Source organism: Triticum aestivum, chromosome 1A, assembly GCF_018294505.1.
Source record: "Triticum aestivum cultivar Chinese Spring chromosome 1A, IWGSC CS RefSeq v2.1, whole genome shotgun sequence".
NCBI classification, from domain to species: domain Eukaryota; kingdom Viridiplantae; phylum Streptophyta; class Magnoliopsida; order Poales; family Poaceae; genus Triticum; species Triticum aestivum.
The window spans coordinates 283,379,535-283,384,291 of record NC_057794.1 but is presented as its reverse complement, the minus strand read 5'-3'; positions in this window follow the sequence as shown (position 1 = coordinate 283,384,291).

The following is a 4,757-nucleotide window of genomic DNA, read 5'->3' as shown; positions in this document are numbered from 1 at the left end:
AGATAGTATCCTTAAGATCATTGCGGTAGACTTCTCCAATACGTCCCATGGCGATGTGAGCTGCCATGCTCTTTCCTAGGCTCCAAGTTGGTGCATCAAAAGAAAACTCTATGGGTTCAGTGACTAGCATGAACGTCCTTCCTGGAACTTGAACTTGAATCATCCAGTGCTCCTCTTCAGGTAAAGTGGTGTTGTAGGTTCTGGTGAAGCTTGGTACTCCTATGTTTAGGTATCTAGTGACTTCCTTCAGGTGACGTCCAAAGGGTGTATCTTCATCCAGTTGCGTGAACTTGTTCCTTGCATCCGCCATCCTAAAAGAGTAGAAAAGATGAGAAGTCAAAAAGAGAAGAGAGTGAGTAGTGATCTAGGTCTTTAGCTTAGTGGTCGTGTCCTACAGTCAGCATGTGCTCTGATACCATCTTGTAGCGACCAGACCTCAAACGGTCCAATCTCTATGCTCAGGTGTCATCCCTGGATCAGTAATGCTGACACCACACAGTACTTGAAGGATTTATAACAGAGTAGCAATCACACACTTATTACATCGAGTGTCTTAAAAGAGAACTTATTACAATAAATATGGCTTAAGGCCATCTAATAACGATAACAACGGAAGGCTTGGAAGATAAGTGAGTCCATCAACTCCAATGGCATCACTGAGTATAGAACCACGACCTAAAAACTCCTTAATCATCGTCTGAAAAGTCTGCAACATTAACGTTGCAGCCCGAAACGGGTCAGCACATGGAATATGCTGGCAAAGTAACACATAGAGAGTAATGGAATGAAACAAGCTATTCTATATGCATATTTGGCTGGTGGAAAGCTCCATGGTTACAGTTTTGCGTAAAGCCAAAATTTCCCTACTGCAAAGGAATACATTTTATTTAACTATCATGGTAGTTGTTAAACATTGAGAATGGTTGACAGCATTCTCAATCCTAATTAAGCATCATCATTAAACAAAACCCAACAAAATTAAATTTTAGAGTAACATGTTGAGATTCACATGATAATCCAGGTACTAGATACTCAAGATGTCCATAACTGGGGACACGGCTAATCATGATTAGTTTATACACTCTGCAGAGGTTTGCACACTTTTCCCCACAAGACTCGATCGCCTCCGTTTGGTTTCTCGCACTACATGGTGTTTGAGAAGATGGATGACCGAGACATAGTCTTTCAGAAGCGCTAGCACCTTATGATCGGGTAGACCGTTACACCTACTTTAGCCTACATCTGCTAGTCTACCACTGTAAGAGTTTGCACAACTTAATCAACTATTCTAGAGCCCATAATAGCTTATGGCTGCACACGGAAGTTTCTAGCATGAATAATCTCATGATCCCTTTGAGCCTGGGTGGCGGTCCAAAAGAAAACAGGCAATCGCTGGAATACCCAGGTGCCTCAATCCACCCAGATGTGTGTTTAAGTTGCCACCTTAAATAAACCATTAATTAACAATCTCACATCTATCATGGATACACTCACCCAATCCACGTCTACTAGCATAGCACAGCATAATAAGCAACATAGAAGTAACTCCCAAAGGTTTGATAATAAACAGGTAATAGGTACTACCTCAACTACTTCCCAAACCCACAATTTCATTAGATCCTAATCATGCAATGTGTGAGGATTTATCTAATGCAATAAAACTGGGTAGCGGGAAAGCATGATCAAAGTGTTACTTGCCTTGCTGATGATCCGGGAAACCTAGCGATTCGAAGTAGCAAGCGGCGCACTCCAGGTACTCTATCGCAAACAAACAAGCATACAATAAGTACTCAACTAATGCACATGTAAAACTCAAATAAGAGATGTATCCAGAAAGTTCAACTTAAGAACTCCGGTTGGCAAAAAGAATCAAATCGAACGAAGCAACGAAAGACAAACGGCAAAAGAAACAAGCTTCGTTTACTATTTTGGATCTAGGGCAATTTTTACAGTGGCAAAAACTTGTTTGAGTTGGCTAAACGGAAATAGGGTTTTGAGACGAAACTCTAGGCGCTTGAATCGCCTGATTCCGATAAACGAGCGAAAAGTTAGACTAAAACGAAAATCGGATCAGAAATCGCGATCAGAAAAATCACGGATTTAATCCGAGAAAAAGGAAAACGATGAACGTTCGTTAAAACGAACGAACGGGCGAACGCTCGCTAATTAAATAAACCGGAAAAACTGATCTATTTTAAAAAAACCGAAACTAAAAAAACGAGCAAAACCGCCGGAAAACCCGGAGGCAAAAAAAAACTACCTCCGGCGACTCCGGCGAACGGTGGCGGCGGCGGGGAGGCGGCGCGGCGGGGTGGCGCGGGCGCGGCGGCGGTGGGGCGCGGCGGCGGTGGCGGGGGTCGGCTAGGGTTAGGGTTTTTGGGTGGGGCGGCTTAGGCTTCGGCCGGGGCCTCGGGGTGCTGAGGGAGTCCTGGATTAGGGGTGTCTGGATAGCCGGACTATACCTTCGGCCGGACTCTCGGACTATGAAGATACAAGATTGAAGACTTCGTCCCGTGTCCGGAAGGGACTTTCCTTGGCGTGGAAGGCAAGCTTGGCGATACGGATATGTAGATCTCCTACCATTGTAACTGACTCTATGTAACCCTAGCCCTCTCCGGCGTCTATATAAACCGGAGAGTTTTAGTCTGTAGGACGAACAGCAATCATACCATAGGCTAGCTTCTAGGGTTTAGCCTCTCTGATCTCGTGGTAGATCTACTCTTGTACTACCCATATCATCAATATTAATCAAGCAGGACGTAGGGTTTTACCTCCATCAAGAGGGCCCGAACCTGGGTAAAACATCGTGTCCCCTACCTCCTGTTACCATCCAGCCTAGACGCACAGTTCGGGACCCCCTACCCGAGATCCGCCCGGTTTTGACACCGACATTGGTGCTTTCATTGAGAGTTCCTCTGTGTCGTCACTTTTAGGCCTGATGGCTTCTCCGATCATCAACAACGATGCGATCCAGGGTGAGACTTTTCTCCCCGGACAGATCTTCGTATTCGGCGGCTTTGCACTGCAGGCCAATTTGCTTGGTCATCTGGAGCAGATCGAAAGCTACGCCCCTGGCCATCAGGTCAAATTTGGAAGTTTGAACTACACGGCCGACATCCGCGGAGACTTGATCTTCGACGGACTCGAGACACACCCGAGCGCGCTGCACTATCATGATGGGCATGATTTAGCTCTACCGCCAAACAGTGCCTTGGAGGCCGCACCTGTGTCCGCTCCGACCCCTAGCTCGGAGCCGATCACACTAACCGAGGATGGGTGGTTGGACACCGCCTCGGGGGCTGCAATCTCTACAGCGATCGAGCCGAACACCAGCCCTATTCTCTGCGAAGCCCGTGACTCCAAGGAGCCGGAATCCTCTCCGGACTCCAAGCCCTCCATGCCCCGACCGATCGAACCCGATTGGGCGCCGATCATGGAGTTCACCATCGTGGACATCTGTCAGCACTCGCCCTTCGGCGACATTCTGAATTCACTAAAGTCTCTCTCTTTGTTAGGAGAGCCCTGGTGTAACGCCCCGGACACACCCGCCGGTGGTCGCTACTCCTGGCGGGATCTATACTGGCCCCACAGATCAATACTAGTCTTTTCTGCGCACCTTGTCCTCACTCATGTGCACCCGGGAGCAACTTCCCGATCGGTCACCCATCCTGACATTACTCCAAGCTGAGCACGCTTAACTTTGGAGTTCTGTCCGAATGGGCTCCCGGAAAAGAAGGAATTCCTTATTGATATGAGTAGTCTATCATCCCTATTAAGCCAGGCTATCACATACACCCCCACTCAGAGGAACCGACGTCCTCGTCGGGCCACAGGAATGTTCCCTCTTGGCACATACGTCTGTGCATCCAGTCCGGTACATGTGCCATGCTGGGTGCCACGACGGGTCACAAACGTCATGAACAACATGACCGCACACCTGTCCGCAACCATCCCTGTAACCGCGAGGGCCGGCTCTGATACCAACTTGTAACACCCCGGACACACTCGCTGGTGGTCGTTACTCCTGGCGGGATCTAGACTGGCCCCACAGATCAATACTAGTCTTTTCTGCGCACCTTGTCCTCACTCATGCGCACCCGGGAGCAACTTCCCGATTGGTCACCCATCCTGACACTACTCCAAGCTAAGCACGCTTAACTTTGGAGTTCTGTCCGAATGGGCTCCCGAAAAAGAAGGAATTCCTTATTGATATGAGTAGTCTATCATCCCTATTAAGCCAGGCTATCACACCTGGCCGGACTGTGGTCAGCAAAGTTGGGATGCGGATGATGAAGAAATTCAAAGCCCACTCACCACCCACTTCGTAGCCACTGTCGATGATTTAACTGACATGCTCGACTTCGACTCCAAAGACATCGTAGGTATGGACACCGATGCAGGAGACGATCAAGAACCAGCGCCCATAGGGCAGTGGAAAGCCACCTCGTCGTATGATATATACATGGTGGACATCCCAAAAGAAGGCAATGGCGATGGAGCAGCGGAGGATGACCCCTCCAAGAAGCAGCCTAAGTGCCGGCGTCAGCGGCGCCGCTCTAAATCCCGCCAAAAAAACGGTGATTCCGGCACGGGAGATAATAACACCCCGGACAGTTCTGAAGACAACCACCTCCAGCAAGATTCAGCACAGGAGGATAGAGAAGCCAACCCTCATGAGAGAGCGGCAGACAGAGAGGTCGAGGACGATAATTATATGCCTCCCTCCGAAGATGAGGCAAGCCTCGACGACGACGAAT